This window comes from Saccopteryx bilineata, chromosome 11 (genome assembly GCF_036850765.1).
Source record: "Saccopteryx bilineata isolate mSacBil1 chromosome 11, mSacBil1_pri_phased_curated, whole genome shotgun sequence".
Lineage (NCBI taxonomy): Eukaryota > Metazoa > Chordata > Mammalia > Chiroptera > Emballonuridae > Saccopteryx > Saccopteryx bilineata.
This window is the reverse complement of record NC_089500.1, coordinates 66,736,914-66,757,711: the sequence shown is the minus strand read 5'-3', so window position 1 is coordinate 66,757,711 and position 20,798 is coordinate 66,736,914. Positions and strand designations below refer to the sequence as shown.

The 20,798-nt window shown below is 38.6% G+C and overlaps 1 pseudogene; it reads left to right on the top strand.

Moving 5' to 3' along the window:
* The first annotated feature begins 15,472 nt into the window (after positions 1-15,472).
* Positions 15,473-15,589, top strand: LOC136315823 (small nucleolar RNA SNORA28; annotated as a pseudogene).
* The last annotated feature ends 5,209 nt before the right edge of the window (positions 15,590-20,798 follow it).

The following is a 20,798-nucleotide window of genomic DNA, read 5'->3' as shown; positions in this document are numbered from 1 at the left end:
ATTAGGGAAGGGTGGGGAGTTAAGAATGTGTTTCTTATTGAGAAAGGAGATAAAATCAGGTGCTAAGAATGCTAGTGGGGGTGGTCAGGGAATTGCACAAAAGTTTGGAGTAAAGTAATTACTGAAGTGAATCAGAGTGTGTATCATTTATTTATCTATTGCTGCATAATAAACGACCTCAAAATTTAGTAGTTAAAAACAATAACCATTTCTTTTCTTCATGAGTGTGTTAGGTAGTCCTTCTGGTCTGGGTCAGGCTCAGCTGATTCTGATTTGTGACTGGTTGGTAGGCAGAGGGCTAGCTGGTCCTGGATAGATCCACTCACCAGTCTGGTGGTAGCCCAGCTGGCTACTGGAGTGATGCGGGTGACTGGGCCATCTGTCTCTCATCCTCTAGTAAATTAGCCTTGTCTTGTTCACATGGCTATGGGATTACAAGATCACTCCACGCCCCAATGTGCACATGTTTTTTCAAGTTTCTGCTTACTCATTCATGTATGCTACAATGTCTCATTAGCCAAAGCAAATTATGTGGCCAGCCCACATTCAAGGGGTCTGGAGAAATAGATTACACTTTTTATGGGAGAGAAAAAATGTGTGTCAATTTTCACAGTCTACCATGGACAGAGAGGCACTGATGCTTAAAGGTAAATGAGAGGTGTTAGAGGTCTGACTAAAATGAGAAATTGTATATACTTTGGTGGTGGCACGATTTCCATGATTTTACAATTTTCTGTAGCATGGTTCAGCTTCTTAGGGGCCGATTGTAGTACTAGAAGTGGAAGAGGGTGAGGCCTTGGGAATCAATGTTGATGCCTAGCTGAAGAAGAGAGCAGTAAACCTGGGAGATGGTACTTGGTAGATAGAGTGCTACCTAGCTGAGGTAGCAGTGGTGCTTGGCAGAAGCTGAATCACCCAGTAGAAGGCATCCAACAGAGATCTACTTGTACTGGGACTGTGATGGGTATTTTAGGACATACATAAATATGAATGAATTTTCCTGAAGGACAAAGGTCTTGGAAGTGTAAGTGGGGGCAAGAGCTCCCACTAGGTTTTTTTTGGGGGGGGTTTCATTTTTTTCCGAAGCTGGAACCGGGGAGGCAGTCAGACAGACTCCCGCATGCGCCCGACCGGGATCCACGCCCGACCGGGATCCACCCGGCATGCCCACCAGGGGGCGATGTTCTGCCCCTCTGAGGCGTCGCTCTGTTGCATCCAGAGCCATTCTAGCACCTGAGGCAGAGGCCACAGAGCCATCCCCAGCGCCCGGGCCATCTTTGCTCCAATGGAGCCTCGGCTGCGGGAAGGGAAGAGAGAGACAGAGAGGAAGGAGAGGGGGAGGGGTGGAGAAGCAGATGGGCGCTTCTCCTGTGTGCCCTGGCTGGGAATCGAACCTGGGACTCCTGCACGCCAGGCCGACGCTCTACCGCTGAGCCAACCGACCAGGGCCTCCCACTAGGTTTTAAAATTTTATACACAATATAAATCATGGTTCTCAAGAAGACAGTGGCTTCAATTTTTAATAAGTTGAAAAGTTGGGTGAGATAAGCAGGCGTGCTTTATTTTTTCCTTTCTTTTTTCTATCTGTGAGTGGTATGTATATGTGCGGGGTCCTGGCAGGGTTACAACCTCGGCCTTGTTACTCCCAGATGGGTTCGTAGTGATTGTGTAGTTGACTTCTGCACTGGACTCATGCCAGAGTTTGTGCTTGTCCATTTATAAGGTTGTATAGGTTTTAATAAAGGAGTAGGATTGTAATGTGTAATTTCTAAATAACACAAACATTTTCAGATACCATTAGACATCTCTTTTTCCCTTTAAAAAGTGCTATTGTATTCTTTGGTAAATTTGGTTTAATGGAACACCTTTGTTAAATAGAATAAAGGTAGTAACAAAACTTAAATATATTCACTAAAAAGCAAAAGCAAAAAAAAATTTTAAATAATAATCACAATAATAATCTACACTTAAGTACTTCTATGTTTTAGGAATGTAATCAACATTTACAGGTATTACATTCACTTTCCACAGCATTTTCTGAGGTAACTAAGAATAAAGTCACCTCTTTTATTTTTTTTACTGGTTCTTTATTGTTATTTTATTGAAATATAATTGACATACAATACTATATCAATTTCAGGTGTACAACATGATCATATATATATATATATATATATATATATATGGCAAAAGGATCACCATAGTAATCTAGTCACCATCTATCACCACACACAGTTACAATTCTTTCTTATGATGAGAATCCTTCAGATCTACTCTCCTAGCAAATTCAAATATATTAACTGTAGCCACCAGGCTGTACATTACATCCTGAAAACTAATATATTTTGTAACTGAAAGTTTGAACCACTTGACCACCTTCATCCATTTTCCACCCCCACCCCACCTCTGGCGATCACAATCTAGTCCCACACTAGAGTGGTACATTTGTTACAATGGATGTACCTATATTGACACATCATGATCACCCAAAGTCCATAATTTACGTTAGGGTTCATTCTTAGTGCTGTGTATTTTATAACATTTGATAAATATGTGTCCACCATATAGTATCATGCGGTTTCACTGCCCTACAGACTGTGTTCTGCCATTCATCCCTCCTTCCGCTGATCCCCTGGCAACCACTGGTGCTTTTACTGTCTCCATAGTTTTACCTTTTCTGGAATGTCATATGCTAGGAATCACACAGTATTTAGCCTTTGCTGATCGGCTTCTTTCACTATGTAGTACTCATGTAAGCTTTCTCCATACCATTCATGGCTTGATAGCTCATTTCTCTTTAGTGATGAGTAATATTCCATAGCCTGATGTACAACAGTTTACTTACTTATTCACCTACTGAAATACATCTTGTTTGCTTCCAAAGAGTGTTGGCAATTACAAATCAAGCTGCTGTAAATGTGTGAAAACATTTGTGTGAACATAAGTCTCTAACTCCACCAAGTAAACAGCAAAGAGCCCCACTGCTGGATTGTACAGTAGGAGCACGTTCAGTTCTGCAGCCTTTAAGGAATGTCTGAATGGGTAGTTTGAATCTTTTTTGGCTAAGGATGTCGTCTCCATTTTAAATTCATGGAAGAAGTTTAGTAGTTGGTTGCGATCAATGACCTTACCATATTACACTTAAAGAACAGTTTAGAAAATTGAAAGACACTTACGTCATTTAATAATGATGATTATGAGATTATAAAGTGATTATGATATCTCATAATCTCCATGAGAGAAGAGGTAATTTTTGATTTTGTTACCATTAATCATTAGCACCTATAGAGTGCCTGAAACATAATAGGTACCAAAAATATAGTAGAATGAATGAATGATGCCCTCTGGTCCTCCTGATCAAATTGCATTAGCCTGAATGTAAAACTCTTCAGCTTGATTTTGATGATTAGCCAGACTGGGGGACTATTGCTGTCACTACATTGTATGTAATAGAGTGTCCTCATTAATGTCCTGGGTTGGGTCAGTGGGTGGAACTATAATAGAAGAGAAGTCAGCTACTATTTATTAAGTACTGTGTCCACTGAGGTTCTTATTTGGGGGGTGGGGTGGCTTAAACAACAAACATTTGTTTCCTACAGTTCTGGAGGCTGGACATCTGAGATCAGGGTACCAACACGTGTGGGTTCTTGGTGAAGGCCCTCCTCCTGGTTGTGTCCTCACATGGCCTTTCCTTGGTGCAGAGAGAGAGAAAGCTCCACTTAAATGCTTAATTGCTAGCTATAGAAACAAATTCTGGTTGGTTTGAATGGTTATTTATTTTAAGGATATTGGGTTGCCTACAGAATCACTAGGAAGAATGGAGAATCAGGTTCACAATTATGCAACCAGAAACGATGTTCAAAATTATGTTGCAGTACTTGCCCAGTAAGGACATTACAACCACTGTCCCCATCACTAGATACTGCAGCTTGCCCTGCAGACAGTTTTCGAATACCTCTGCTGCGTGTTCTAGGAACTTCATCTGCAGTTGCAGCCCCTACCAGAGAGAGAGTCCTGTGCAGTGTTTGCTACAGGGCATGGTTGGGCAAGTGATGTCTGGTCAGTTGAGCCTAAGTCATGTGCCCATGGTTTAGCTACAAGTGAGAATGAAAAAAACCATATGCTGCCTGAATAGGCGGTGGTGCAGTGGATAGAGCGTCAGACTGGAATGCGGAGGACCCAGTTTCGAGACCCTGAGCTCTCCAGCTTGAGCAAAGCTCACCAGCTTGAACCCAAGGTCTCTGGCTAGAGCAAGCAGTTTCTCGGTCTGCTGAAGGCCCGCGGTCAAGGCACATATGAGAAAGCAGTCAATGAACAACTAAGGTGTCCCAACAAAAAAAATAATGATTGATGCTTCTCATCTCTCTCCATTCCTGTCTGTCTGTTCCTGTCTATCCCTCTCTCTGACTCTCTCTCTCTGTCTCTGTAAAACAAAAAAAACAAAACAAAAAACGCCCAATATATATAATAAATAAAAGACATTAAAAAGAACAACCACATACTTAGTTTTCGTAGAGGAAATAAGGCCCTACCTTACCAAGGATCATAAAGAGAGGGAATTTTACAAACATAGTGAAAACTGTCAGATACCAGCTGGCTAGAAAGAATGATAAATGTTATCTACAAATCCTTATTGTGAGCTATGCTAATTATATATAAAAATTAGCATAAATATCCTTATTGTGAGCTTTGCTATGACCTCATAGTTCTTTCTTTGCATAACACTTATCATTCTCGACGCCCTGTGTAGTAGCTATTTACATATATGTCCTACTTACCACCTAGAAAGGAATTAAGCATGTTGTATTTATCTTTGCATTCCCTTATTAACCAATGAAGTGCTTAGTTTATAGTCAGGTGGCAAGAGGTTTGGGGTAGTCATTAATATTAGTTTGAGAACCTCTTATTAGGGTGTGCTATGAATGGCTGTAAGCTGAACTTAATTTAAATTTGTGATTATAGGGGCTGATACCTAAAGTAAATCTGAAAATTTTTCAAACTAAAGTTCTCATGTAATGTTTAATAAATCAAGTCCTAATATTATTAATTCTATAATATTAAATTTCTGGCCCTGGCCAGATAGTTTGGTTGGTTGGGACATCGTCTGGAAGCATAGAGATTGCTGTTTTGATCCCTGGTCAAAGCATATACAGAAATGACTTGATGTTCCTCTCTCTCTCTCTCTCTCTTTCTCTCTCTCTTCTCTCTCCCTTTCTCTCTCACTGAAATCAATAAAAAATTCTGAAAATTAAATGATAATTAATAGTGACTATTTCTAGAACATTCCCTCTCTGACACTTTAGTTTCATCAGCCATAAGTGGTTAGAATTATGTTAATTACACAAAAACAATTATTTACATAGACTCCTCCTATGCCTTTACTTTCTTTTCTTTTTTTTTTAATAAATTTTTATTAATGTTAATGGGATGACATTAATAATTCAGGGTACATATATTCAAAGAAAACATGTCTAGGTTATCTTGTCATTAAATTATGTTGCATACCCCTCACCCAGAGTCAGATTGTCCTCCGTCACCCTCTGTCTAGTTTTCTCTGTGCCCCTCCCCCCCCCCCCCAACTCTCTCCCTCCTCCCTCCTGCATCCTCCCTCCCACCCACCCCTGGTAACCACCACTCTCTTGTCCATGTCTCTTAGTCTCGTTTTTATGTTCCACCAATGTATGGAATCATGTAGTTCTTGTTTTTTTCTGATTTACTTATTTCACTCCATATAATGTTATCAAGATCCCACCATTTTGCTGTAAATGCCTTTACTTTCTATCACTTTTTTTTTTAGGCAGAAGTGAATGGATCAGTTGTTCAAACTTCCAGTGTTTAACTACAGTTTGATAAAATACTTAAATGTGGGTACCAAGTGAAAAATGAGGTTGCAAAAGGTTAACATTTTCATGCTTTAATAACTATTAGTGCCATTCTGCATCTTGTCAAAATGATTCAAGCTCATTCTGGCAGGACTCAGCAGAGCAGCTAACAGAGACTTACTTGGTTTCAGTAACAAGAAAGTTAAGAAATGAGAAAGAGCCATTATCCTCTTCTACTTTGGCATTAATGTAGAGGGAAGTGCCAAGGAGTCATAAACACTATATTAAAAATGTGAGTACGTTTTTTATCTTTCCAATTAGAGCCTGTGCTGATCTGTCAGCCGTCAGTGCTCCATTACACAAAACAGACTGCCAATGACAAAACAGTCTGATCAGGCCTGACCTGTGGTGGCGCAGTGAACAAAGCATCAACCTGGAACAAAACAGTCTGCACAATCACGTGCGTTTCTATAATATTATGCCGAACGTAATATAAGGGCAAGGGGAAGTACAATGAAAAAAAGATTTAGAGTATTTAGTTCTATATATTTTTAAAATTTTATTTATTAATTTTAGAGAGAAAGAAGGGGAGAAAGAGACAGACAGAAACATTGATCTGTTCCTGTATGTGCCCTGACCGGGCATCGAACCTACAGCCTTTGCTTATCAGGATGAGACTCTAACCAACCAAGCTAGTCGGTCAGGGCTAGTTCTATATTTTAAGGTGCATTTATACAAAATCTCTGACAGTCTAAAATCAACAGGAAAATTTCTATGTAAGGAGTGTCAATATCATAAATGGTGACTCCCAAATTCTCCCTGATATTATTTAGTTCTTTGATTCACACAAAGATTCACCTGGCTCAAGAAGATCCCCCCCCCCCAATAAGGAGCCTTAACAGGTGCTCCTATATCTTTGTCACTTTGGGAAAAGGTAATATTTTTCTCTGAAGATTTTTACTGGTATTATAGAAAAATATTGGGCAGTAATTTTCTCCAAAAACTCTCTATAGAAAAATTATAGCTAGAATACTAGAAAAGTATTGCTGCCCTTGAAATTGAGATTGTTATTATTTAATTTCTTCTATCAATATGATTTTTAAATAATGTATTATTTCTGCAAAAGCTGAATGAAGAAACTTTATAAACTATTATTTAATGCTAATTAGAAGCCATAGGCTTCTTTCTCTCTGGAGCATACTCACAACTTTCCCTCTTTCCTTCTCTCAAGCGTGTTTGTTCTGTCTTTTTCCTAAGCAACAAGCGCCCTTCTTCTGACTCTAACTTGTTTCCTGAGTCCACACAGTCCAGCTGGCTCATTTCTTCTACCTCTGTGACTTTTAAATAAACTTCTGCTTGTATTTAAAAAAAAAAGAAGGGAGATGACGTCAGAGTAATGGCGGAATAGGAAGTGATACCGATAAATCTCCCCCAAAACTCAACAAGATCTTCAACCAGAAACAGAAAAACCTATACTTGGAGCCTCCAGATGCTTCACAATACACCCGAAGGTATGATTCGAGTGAAAAATTGGCTAAATATATAACCAAACCCTGAAGGAAATAGGGAGTAAGAAATGCTCCGCCTTCCTCACTAACCTAAACAGGGCGGCTTTCTCTGGTAACTGTGAATATAGAAACTGAGGCGGGCAAAGGGGGTGAATAGATCCAGGCCGCCGCGGCACAAACGGCCGATACCAGGCTGTGGCACACAGATCCAAGCCGAGGAAAATCTGATCCTGTGGCAACCCGGGCAATACAAGCTAACACTCACGCCAAACCCAAACAAAGAAAGACAAGTGGAGCGGCCATTTACCCGTCTCCTGGTCGGTGTGCAGTTAGTGGGCGAGAATTTCTTCCTAGGTCCCGAGAGTGGGTGCCGTGTTGCCCCACAGAGAGGCAGGGTCAGAGCCTTCTGTGGCCGAGGACAGAGTCTCTGGGCAGCCCCAGCGCCCTGGGAAAGCCACGCACGGGAGGGAGTGAGAACTAATTCCAATGGTGGAGATTTTCCGTGCTGGTGAGGGTTCACTCAGAGGGAACCGCGGCCGGCCTCCTATCCTGGTTTGCGCGCGCAGATAAGGAGTGAGTGATTCCTCCGAGTGCCTCGGCAGTGCGCGCCCGTGCTTATCACAGAGAGAGGGCAGAGTCAGGGGCCTTTGTGTGGGCCAAAGCGGAATCTCGAGCCGCCCCAGCGCCTTGCAAAAGCCGCGCACGGGGACGGAGCGAGACTCAATTCCAACGCTGCAACTTTTCCCTGCGGTTGGGGGTTTCAATCAGAGCGTGAGACTGCTGGCCTGGATATCCTGGTCGCAGACAGTGAGTGAGAGTTTCCTCCAAGCGCCCCCAGAAGTGGAGCCCGCCTGTGTTACCTGGACAGAGTGGCAGAGCCAGTGGTCTTTGAGTGGGCGGAAAGCCCGCCTGATTATGCTAGCAGCTCTGACTGACTGAGCCTTACCCAGAGCCCTGTGCTGAGTGGAAATAGAGTGGGGAGTTGCCAGCTCTTTGAGCCTCTTACTATCCAGGCAGAGGCAGCAGCAACCCCATAGCTGGATTATCAGGCTACTAATTGAGGAAGGAAAGACAAGGATAAAGGCTCCAGGAACACGGACTCTCTCACTGTCGGAGCCTATAAATGCTAATGAGCCTCGACTCCCATGAGACTAAAGCACAATACATGACATTGCCATAGAGACTTATCAACTGCAAACCTCTACCTGAGCGTGCCAAAGGGGCAGAACCCGGGGTACAGAGTCACCGACCAGGAAGAGGGAGAGAAAAGAAAAAGTAAGAAGATAACCTCTCAAAATCAAGAATAATATGCAGACTTTATACCCTATCACATTTCATTATATTTGTTCATTTGTTTCTCTTATCTTCATTCTTGATACTTTTTTCCTCCTCCAATTTGGCCGATTAACTCTCTGCCTGGTCTTACTCTCTCCTCTCCTTGAACTACACTACCCATAAGTGTTACATCTCCCATTATCTTTTCTCTTCTCTTCCTTTCTCTCTATGAGAGTTGCACTCCAAAACCCTTAACTCTCTCTCTCTCTCCTTTCTTCTTTCTTCTTTTAGTGGTTCTCTCTTTTTTCTCTCTCTCTCTCTTTCTTTTCTTCCTCTATATTAGTTTCTTCCTTTCTCCTTTACATCTCCTCTCATTCAAACCTCAATAACAAACAAATTATCTTATCTGGGACTCAAACCTATGTTTGTGGCATTTTGGGGGGTTTTTACTTCACCTTTTTAACTCACTAGCAGTGCTCCCATCCCTGGCTCTCCATATTATCTAGTTCTTGTTCCACTAAATACAATAGTAAGTTTTCAATTTGTCCCCCCATTTTTCCATTTTCCTCTTATTCCTCTCATCATAACTCTTAGACAACCAACACCTAAAAGCAAATCATTTTATTCTTGACCCAAATTTTTTTCCTTATTTGCTTTTTGTGGGTCCATACGCTCTTTTTTTTTTCTTTTTAATTTTTTTTCCTTTTTTTTTTTTCTTTTTTTCCTTTTTGGCCCTTTATTACTTTTCCCCAATTCAGGCCCTCCATCACAGGCATTGTTTGTTATAACTCACAGTCAACCACAAGATTTTCTCAAGAAAGAGGGGAGAGGAGAGGAGAAGAAAAAAGGAGGGGGGGAATAATTTCCTTTTTTAAAAAATTTTTATTTTATTTATTTTCTTTATTTCATTATTAATTTTTTTAAAAAAAACAACTCTTTTTCGATTTTTTATTTTTTTATTTTTTTTAACTTTTTATTCTTTATTAAATCTCATTAATACTATCAACAAAACCACCCTCAGATGCCATTAAGGAAGAGAAAATCGAATATCATGGATACAAAAGAAAGAGAGGTAACACAGCTAGATGAGGAAAAATCTATGGAGAAAAATTTAATATATTGGAAACCTTGGAGCTAAATGACAGAGAATTCAAGATAGAAATCCTAAAAATCTCAGAGATATACAAGAAAACACAGAAAGCTCAGAAAACAACTCAATGAACACAAAGAATATATGTCCAAGGAAATTGAAACTATAAAAACAAATCAAACAGAGATGAAAAACTCAATTCACGAGCTGAAAAACGAAGGTAACAAGCTTAGCTAATAGAACAGGTCAGATAGAAGAGAGGATTAGTGAAATAGAAGACAAGCAACTTGAGGCACAACAGAGAGAAGAAGAAAGAGACTCAAAAATTAAAAAAAATGAGATAGCCCTACAAGAATTATCTGACTCCATCAAAAAGAATAACATAAGAATAATAGGTATATCAGAGGGAGAAGAGAGAGAAAATGGAATGGAGAACATACTCAAACAAATAATAGATGAGAACTTCCCAAGTCTGTGGAAAGAACTAAAACCTCAAATTCAAGAAGCAAACAGAACTCCGAGTTTTCTTAACCCCAACAAAGCTATTCCAAGGCATATCATAATGAAATTGACACAAACCAACGGCAAAGACAAAATTCTCAAGGCAGCCATGAAAAAGAAGAATACAACATATAAAGAAAAGCCCATTAGATTATCATCAGATTTCTCAGCAGAAACTCTACAAGCTAGAAGAGAGTGGACCCCAATATTTAAAGTCCTGAAAGAGAAGAACTTCCAGCCACGAATACTATACCCATCAAAGCTATCCTTCAAATATGAAGGAGAAATAAAAACATTCACAGATACAGAAAAGATGAGGGAATTTATCATCAGAAAACCCCCACTCCAGGAATTACTAAAGGGGGTTCTCCAATCAGATACAAAGAACAAAAAAAAAAACAGAGCCACAAGTAAAAGCTCCAAGAAGAACACAATAAAACCAAATTTAAACTGTGACAACAACAAAAAGAAAGAGGGGGAGAAGACGGAGATTAACAGTAGCAAAGGACTGATGGAGTGCAAAAGTACTCACAAAATAGTTCGCTACAATGAACAGGGTAGGGACCCTTTTCATTACTCAAAGGTAACCACCATTGAAAAAACCACCACAGAAGCACATGAGATAAAAAAGATAGCAACAGAGGAAAGATGTATGGAATACAACCAAATAAAAACAAAAGATAGAAAAACGAAAGAGAAGGATCAAACAAGACACAAAACTAACAGAAAGCAAGATATAAAATGGCAATAGGGAACTCACAAGTATCAATAATTACACTAAATGTAAATGGATTAAACTCACCAATAAAAAGGCACAGAGTAGCAGAATGGATTAAAAAAGAAAATCCAACTATATGCTGCCTACAGGAAACTCATCTAAGTAACAAGGATAAAAACAAATTCAAAGTGAAAGGCTGGAAAACAATACTCCAAGCAAATAACATCCAAAAAAAAGCAGGTGTAGCAATACTCATATCGGATAATGCTGACTACAAGACAGGAAAAGTACTCAGAGACAAAAATGGCCATTTCATAATGGCTAAGGGGACACTGAATCAAGAAGACATAACAATTCTTAATATATATGCACCAAACCAAGGAGCACCAAAATATATAAGACAGCTACTTATTGACTCTTAAAACAAAAACTGACAAAAATACAATCATACTTGGAGACCTCAATACACCGCTGACGGCTCTAGATCGGTCATCCAAACAGAGAATCAACAAAGACATAGTGGCCTTAAACAAAACACTAGAGCACCTGGATATGATAGACATCTACAGGACATTTCATCCCAAAGTGACTGAGTATACATTTTTCTCCAGTGTACATGGATCATTCTCAAGAATTGACCATATGTTGGGCCACAAAAACAACTATCAGCAAATTCAGAAAAATTGAAGTTGTACCAAGCATATTTTCTGATCATAAAGCCTTGAAACTAGAATTCAACTGCAAAAAAGAGGAAAAAAATCCCACAAAAATGTGGAAACTAAACAACATACTTTTAAAAAATGAATGGGTCAAAGAAGAAATAAGTGCAGAGATCAAAAGATATATACAGACTAATGAAAATGACAATACGACATATCAGAATCTATGGGATGCAGCAAAAGCAGTGATAAGAGGGAAGTTCATATCACTTCAGGCATATATGAACAAACAAGAGAGAGCCCAAGTGAACCACTTAACTTCCCACCTTAAGGAACTAGAAAAAGAAGAACAAAGACAACCCAAAACCAGCCGAAGAAAGGAGATAATAAAAATCAGAGCAGAAATAAATGAATTAGAGAACAGAAAAACTATAGAAAAAATTAATAGAACAAGGAGCTGGTTCTTTGAAAAGATCAACAAAATTGACAAACCCTTGGCAAGACTTACCAAGGAAAAAAGAGAAAGAACTCATATAAACAAAATCCAAAATGAAAGAGGAGAAATCACCACGGACACCGTAGATATACAAAGAATTATTGTAGAATACTATGAAAAACTTTATGCCACTAAATTCAACAACCTAGAAGAAATGGATAAATTCCTAGAACAATACAACCTTCCTAGACTGAGTCAAGAAGAAGCAGAAAGCCTAAACAGACCTATCAGTAGAGAAGAAATAGAAAAAACCATTAAAAACCTCCCCAAAAATAAAAGTCCAGGCCCTGACGGCTATACCAGCGAATTTTATCAAACATTCAAAGAAGACTTGGTTCCTATTCTACTCAAAGTCTTCCAAAAAATTGAAGAAGAAGCAATACTTCCAAACACATTTTATGAGGCCAACATAACCCTCATACCAAAACCAGGCAAGGATGGCACAAAAAAAGAAAACTACAGACCAATATCTCTAATGAATACAGATGCTAAAATACTAAACAAAATACTAGCAAATCGAATACAACAACATATTAAAAAAATAATACATCATGATCAAGTGGGATTCATCCCAGAATCTCAAGGATGGTTCAACATACGTAAAACGGTTAACGTAATACACCATATCAACAAAACAAAGAACAAAAACCACATGATCTTATCAATAGACGCAGAAAAGGCTTTCGATAAAATACAACACAATTTTATGTTTAAGACTCTCAACAAAATGGGTATAGAAGGAAAATATCTCAACATGATAAAGGCCATATATGATAAACCATCAGCTAACATCATATTAAATGGCACTAAACTGAAGGCTTTCCCCCTTAAATCAGGAACAAGACAGGGTTGTCCACTCTCTCCACTCTTATTTAATGTGGTACTAGAGGTTCTAGCCAGAGCAATCAGACAAGACAAAGAAATAAAAGGCATCCATATCGGAAAAGAAGAAGTAAAGGTATCACTTTTTGCAGATGATATGATCCTATACATCGAAAACCCCAAAGAATCCACAAAAAGACTACTAGAAACAATAAGCCAATACAGTAAGGTCGCAGGATACAAAATTAACATTCAGAAGTCAATAGCCTTTCTATATGCCAACAATGAAACAACTGAGAAGGAACTCAAAAGAATAATCCCCTTCACGATTGCAACAAAAAAAATAAAATACTTAGGAATAAACATAACAAAGAATGTAAAGGACTTATATAATGAAAACTATAAACCATTGTTAAGGGAAATCGAAAAAGATATAATGAGATGGAAGAATATACCTTGTTCTTGGCTAGGAAGAATAAATATAATCAAGATGGCTATATTACCCAAAGCAATATACAAATTTAATGCAATTCCCATCAAACTTCCAATGACATTTTTTAAAGAAATAGAGCAAAAAATCATCAGATTTATATGGAACTATAAAAAACCCCGAATAGCCAAAGCAATCCTAAAGAAAAAGAATGAAGCTGGGGGCATTACAATACCTGACTTCAAACTCTATTATAGGGCCACGACAATCAAAACAGCATGGTATTGGCAGAAAAATAGACACTCAGACCAATGGAACAGAATAGAAAGTCCAGAAATAAAACCACATATATATAGTCAAATAATTTTTGATAAAGGGGCCAACAACACACAATGGAGAAAAGAAAGCCTCTTCAATAAATGGTGCTGGGAAAACTGGAAAGCCACATGCAAAAGAATGAAACTGGACTACAGTCTCTCCCCCTGTACAAAAATTAACTCAAAATGGATCAAAGATCTAAACATAAGACCTGAAACAATTAAGTACATAGAAGAAGACATAGGTACTCAACTCATGGACCTGGGTTTCAAAGAGCATTTTATGAATTTGACTCCAATGGCAAGAGAAGTGAAGGCAAAAATTAATGAATGGGACTACATCAGACTAAGAAGTTTTTGCTCAGCAAGAGAAACTGATAACAAAATAAACAGAAAGCCAACTAAATGGGAAATGATATTTTCAAACAACAGCTCAGATAAGGGCCTAATATCCAAAATATACAAAGAACTCATAAAACTCAACAACAAACAAACAAACAATCCAATAAAAAAATGGGAAGAGGATATGAACAGACACTTCTCCCAGGAAGAAATACAAATGGCCAACAGATATATGAAAAGATGCTCATCTTCTTTAGCTATTAGAGAAATGCAAATCAAAACTGCAATGAGATACCACCTCACACCTGTTCGATTAGCTATTATTAGCAAGACAGGTAATAGCAAATGTTGGAGAGGCTGTGGAGAAAAAGGAACCCTCATACACTGTTGGTGGGAATGTAAAGTAGTACAACCATTATGGAAGAAAGTATGGTGGTTCCTCAAAAAACTGAAAATAGAACTACCTTATGACCCAGCAATCCCTCTACTGGGTATATACCCCAAAACTCAGAAACATTGATACGTAAAGACACATGCAGCCCCATGTTTATTGCAGCATTGTTCACAGTGGCCAGGACATGGAAACAACCAAAAAGCCCGTCAATAGATGACTGGATAAAGAAGATGTGGCACATATACACTATGGAATACTACTCAGCCATAAGAAATGATGACATCGGAACATTTACAGCAAAATGGTGGGATCTTGATAACATGATACGAAGTGAAATAAGTAAATCAGAAAAAAACAGGAACTGCATTATTCCATACGTAGGTGGGACATAAAAGTGAAACTAAGAGACATTGATAAGAGTGTGGTGGTTACGGGGGGGAGGGGGGAATGGGAGAGGGAAAGGGGGAGGGGGAGGGGCACAAAGAAAACAAGATAGAAGGTGACAGAGGACAATCTGACTTTGGGTGATGGGTATGCAACATAATTGAACGACAAGATACCCTGGACTTGTTATCTTTGAATATATGTATCCTGATTTATTGATGTCACCCCATTAAAAAAATAAAATTATTAAAAAAAAAAAAAAAAAAAAAAAAGAAGGCCCTGGCCGGTTGGCTCAGCGGTGGAGCGTCGGCCTGGCGTGCAGGGACCCGGGTTCGATTCCCGGCCAGGGCACATAGGAGAAGCGCCCATTTGCTTCACCACCCCCCACCCCCTCCTTCCTCTCTGTCTCTCTCTTCCCCTCCCGCAGCCAAGGCTCCATTGGAGCAAAGTTGGCCCGGGCGCTGGGGATGGCTCCTTGGCCTCTGCCCCAGGCGCTAGAGTGGCTCTGGTCGCAGCAGGGCGATGCCCCGGCGGGGCAGAGCATCGCCCCTTGGTGGGCAGAGCGTCGCCCCTGGTGGGCGTGCTGGATGGATCCCGGTCGGGCGCATGCGGGAGTCTGTCTGACTGTCTCTTCCCGTTTCCAGCTTCAGAATTAAAAAAAATAAAAAATAAAAAAATAAAAAGAAGAGGCCATTAACATGTTTCTTCATAAACCAGTGCTAATCAATAAGACATCAAAAATATATAAATTGAGCTTGCTATACTAACGAAGTCTAACCTATCGGGTACTCTCCCCTCCATGAGACAAACCTTTATATAGACTTAGACAATGTAAAGAAAAAATATATATATAAATTATCAATTATAAATATGCAGAACAACCCCTGCCATTATCTACAGATTTCTGTAATATTAAAGTACTACAAACAACACAAAAATGAAGAGGAAAATATTTTAGAACAAGTATCAATTTTGGGTTCAACAAGCCTTTATTGAGTATCTCTCATATGCAAGTCACTTGATTATGCACCAGGGAAATAAAAATGAACATAATCTCTGCTTATATGGTATACATGATTAATTATTTTAGATAAATTTGAATGAAAACAATTATAGCCCAATTATAGAGATAAAGCACTAAGAAATGCATAAACAAAGTGTCAACCACTAATGCTCAGTTATCCTCCTATAAAATGAGGATAAACAAATCTTGCATTTTAAAACAGAAGGTGTAAGATAGTGAACTCCGTAAGTTAGCTATTCTGATTTTCTGGAATGCCAGAGACATTACTTTATTACAAGACATCTTCACTTTTAATCTCTGGATAGTTAGCTCAGTTGGTTAGCATAGCAGACATTCATTCTTCATTCATTCATTTATACTTTTTGAACATCTATTATGAGACAGGCCCTGTGATGGGCACTGGTAACACAAATGTGAAGAAAATAGTTGCAGACCAAGAATCTAATGGGATAGTAATGAATAAAAGATTATGGATCAAATCATTTTATGAAACTTTTCTGCTCCATAGCTACAGATTGATCCCTTTAGCCAGCAAAGTGCAGTGATGAACTAGAAAAAAGCTCAAAGAACATGTTCAATTGATGATCAGCCACTAGCATCATTTATATATATAAACATTGCATCTTCTCATTAGCCCTTATATTTTGAATTTGCATTTTAGTTTTTCTGCCTTATTTCTCTAAATTAGTAACATTCTCAATGCTATAAAATTTGAAGCCTTGTGAGGGGAAAGTATTAGAAGGGTGGAGCATTTTCTTTCAATAAGTCACTTATAACTTTGTGGTATTCTCATTCGATCTCAGTAGAACAATCTTTTAGAATTATATTTTAAGTCTAATTTTGTTTTTGGAAACATAATCTGGTAATTTTGCTTGTGCAATTTCTTAAGTATGTCTTAAACTAAGGAATATACTGTACACTATCTCCTGTGGTCTTTTTCACTTAGTCAAATAAAAAAATAAGTAGAATAGAAAATAATGCTCTACATGCCCCGTAGCGGACTTGTGAGGTGGATCCTGGTCAGGGCGCATGCAGGAGTCTGTCTCTCTGCCTTCCCTGCTCTCACTTAATTAAATACTACTACTACTATTAATAATGCTCTAAAGGTGGCTTGATACAATAGGAATCTGATTTTTTATAAGTTGTAGACATAAACTAGCTGCTACAAATTCGGCTTTTCACATCAGTGGATAAAAAGTATTATTAAAATAATTACCCTTGTATAAAAAATGCAGATAACTATGTCAAGAGAAGTGCTGTAGCTCTTCAGGATTCTTTCATAATAAATGGAAAACAATAACAAAATAACTAGAATACTCCTATAATTAGTTGCAGTAGTTTTGAAAGAGCTGTTACTTTGCCCAGATCCTATTCTTTGTTTAAATTTTGTTTGACAAGCATTTTATAAATGATTAGAGGAGGTGGTTTCTGTTTCATTAATGAAGTTGATAATGGTTAATTCCTAAAATAGAGTAAACTGTTCAAAACCAGATCAAGAATGAAAAGCCAATTATGTAGAAATTATCCAGCTGTACTAAATGTGATTTCCTTTTGCTATTAAAAATCTCAAAACATTTGAAAACACTTGAGAGAGAAAAAAAACAATTAAACCATCTATTTTGTAATTTTATTTCTTACTGTTTTGTTTAGAATTAAAAGCCACATCTAGTTTAGTTTTCAAATTCCATGAAACAGTTCCAAAACAGAAAATGGAATTCAGTTGTTCTTAATATAAAATGGAAACCGGGACAAGTTTGACACATTCTCTTGGGTTGCTTAATATGAACTCCAACTGTAGAGACTGGCTTTTTTTTTTTTTTTTTTAATGAGGTGAGATTCACGTAATGTAACAAAATTAACCACTTTAAAGTGGACATTTCAGTGCTATTTAGTACATCCAGTGTTATGCAACTACCATGGTTCTAAAACATTTTCATCGTTCCAAAAGGAAAGCTCATACCCATTAAGCTATTACTCCCCATTCACCCAGCCCCAGCTCCTGGCAACCACCAATTTGTGTTTTGTCTCTAATGGATTTACCTATTCTGGATATTTCATGTAATGGAATCATTGGAATGGAATCAATAGATCAATGGATAACCTTGATCTTTTGTATCTACCTTCTTTCACTTAATGTTTTTGAGGTTCATCCACATTGTAGCATATACAGAGTATCAGTATTTTATTTCTTTTTTCACTGAATATTCATATCACAATTTGTTTATCCATTCATCTATTAGCAAACATATTATTTTCATCGTTTGGCTAACATGATAGTGCTGTTATGGATATGTATTTGTTTGATTACCAGTTTTTAGTGGGTAATGTACTTAACAGTAGAATTGCTTGTCATATAGTAATTCTATTTAAGTTTTTGAAGAATTACAAACTATTTTCCATAACACTGAACCATTTTACATTCCTATCAGCAATGTAGGAGGGTTCCAATTTCTCTACATGCTCACCATTATTTATTGTCTATTGGTGTGGTTTTTAATTATAATTATAGCTATCGTAAGGGGTATAAAGTGGTATCTCAAGGTTTTGATTTACATTTACCTAGTGGCCAATGATGTTCAGTATCTTTTCATGTATTTGTTAGCTATTTGTATATCTTCTTTGGAGAAATGTCTATTCAAATCCTTTGCCCATTTTTCTCTTTCTCTCTCTCTCTCTCTCTCTTTCTTTTTATAGAGACAGAGAGAGTCAGAGAGAAGGACAGATTGGGACAGACAGGAAAGGAGAGAGATGAGAAGCATCAATTCTTTGTGGCGGCTCCTTAGCTGTTTGTTGATTGCTTTCTCATATGTGCCTTGATGAGGGGGCGGACTACAGCAGAGTGAGTGACCCGTTGCTCAAGACAGAGACCTTGGACTCAAGCCAGTGACCTTGGGCTTCAAGCCAGCAAGCTTTGGGCTCAAGCCAGCGACCATGGGGTCATGTCTATGATCCCACGCTTAAGACGTTGAACCTGCGCTCTAGTTGGTGAGCTCGTGCTCAAGCTGGATGAGCCTGCGCCCAAGCTGGTGACCTTGGGGTTTCTGAACCTAGGTCCTCTGTGTACCAGTCTGATGCTCTATCCACTGCACCACCACCTGGTCAGGCTGCCCATTTTTTCAATTGGATTTTTTGTCTTTTTGGTGTTGAGTTATAAGGGTTTTTAAAATATTCTGGATACTAGACCATTATCAGATATATGATGTATAAATATTTTATGCCATTTTGTAGATTTGCTTTTCACCTTCTTGGTAATGTTCTTTGATGCACAAAAGTATTTAAGTTTGATGATGTTCAATTTATCCATATTTTCTTCTGTTACTCATGCTTCGGATGTTGTATCAAGAAACCATTCCCAAACCCCAAATCATAAGAGTGTTTGTGTTTTTCTTCCAAGAAATTTATTGTTTTAGCTCCTATATTTAGGTCATTAAGCCATTCTGAATTAATGTTTTTATACATATAGCATGAGGTAGGGGTCCAACTTCATACTTTGAAGTTAGATAGCTAATTGTTCCAGCACCATTTGTTGAAGACACTATTCCCCCATTGAATGGTATTGACACACTTACTGAAAATCAATTAGCCATAGATGTATATGTTAGAGATTGGCTTTTAAATTACTGCAAAATCAAATGAACATTTTCATCTTACCACAAAGATTGTCAAAAATTTGATCCAGACTAATGGGGATGTGTAAGGATTTTCTAGGTGTTACATGTTCTGGTCTCTGGGATGGGAAGCACTAGTGTTTGAATCACATCTCTGCACTTACTTGTCAGTGACCTCAAGCAAATAGCAATCTGCTTCTATAGGACAATGTCCAGAAGTTTCTTAGTTAAATTAATCATTATGATTAATGCTGATTGTTGGTATGTTGCCCCAAACTGCAGTAATGCTTATGAACTGTGATTCTTTTACTACAGTGACAACTGGATGGGGAAGGGAGTTTACTGGATCTTTTCTTTATGATCAAGTGTATTGTAGAAGAAAATAGTTTGGTATTTACTCTCCCATTGTACATGCTGTTCCCCTTACACCTTCTCCTTAGTGGTATGAACTCATAACAACCTGTGAAAGCCAACTGTGTGCCTCCCCGTCTAAGTTTGTGTTCTGAGACATCACGTTGGTAGCTTGACATTGGCCATGGTGAGTAAATATACACCAAAAATGTTACAAATCAAGTTTATTATTTCTCCAGTGAGTTGGTTCACTAACTCACCACTGCTTCCACTTCTGTCTTGCCTTGCCAATTTTTAATAATGTTTTAAAGACTTAGTTTGAGTGAAATCTTACTCCGGAAATCTTCACTCACTCTGTAGGTCAAGTGTACCTCCTGTCTGCTTTCACAGAAGCTGGTGCATAACTTTAGTTCCTTTTCACGAACTTTTTGAGGATCCAATTCTGTATCAGTCAGGATTTGGAAAAGTGGAACCAGAGATTTTTAAGGGGTTTCTTATGAGGAATTAGTTGATGCAGTTGTGAGGTTGGCTAAGCAAGTCCAAGGGCTATCAGCAGGTGGTCAGGAAGGGAAGTTCACCAGCAGGGTAGAACACATGGGCATGAGTTGTTTGGAGTCTTCTTTTCCAGAACCTCTCCTCTCTGTATCATTAGTCTCTCCCCTCTTCTCTGTAATCATTCCCATCTTCTTAAAAATGTAGTCTACTATTTCATGTTAAAAACAGCAACAAAGCCCTGGCCGGTTGGCTCAGCGGTAGAGCGTCAGCCTGGCATGTAGAAGTCCTGGGTTCGATTCCCAGCCAGGGCACACAGGAGAAGCGACCATCTGCTTTTCCACCCTTCCCCCTCTCCTTTTTCTCTATCTCTCTCTTCCCCTCCCACAGCCAAGGCCCCAGCGGAGCAACACCCCACAGGGGCTGAGCATCACCCCCTGGTGGACATGCCTGGTGGATCCCTGTCGGGTGCATGCAGGAGTCTGTCTGACCTCCCCCGCTTCTCACTTTGGAAAAAAATAAAAATAAATAAAAACAGCAACAAAATAAAACAAGAAAATCTATG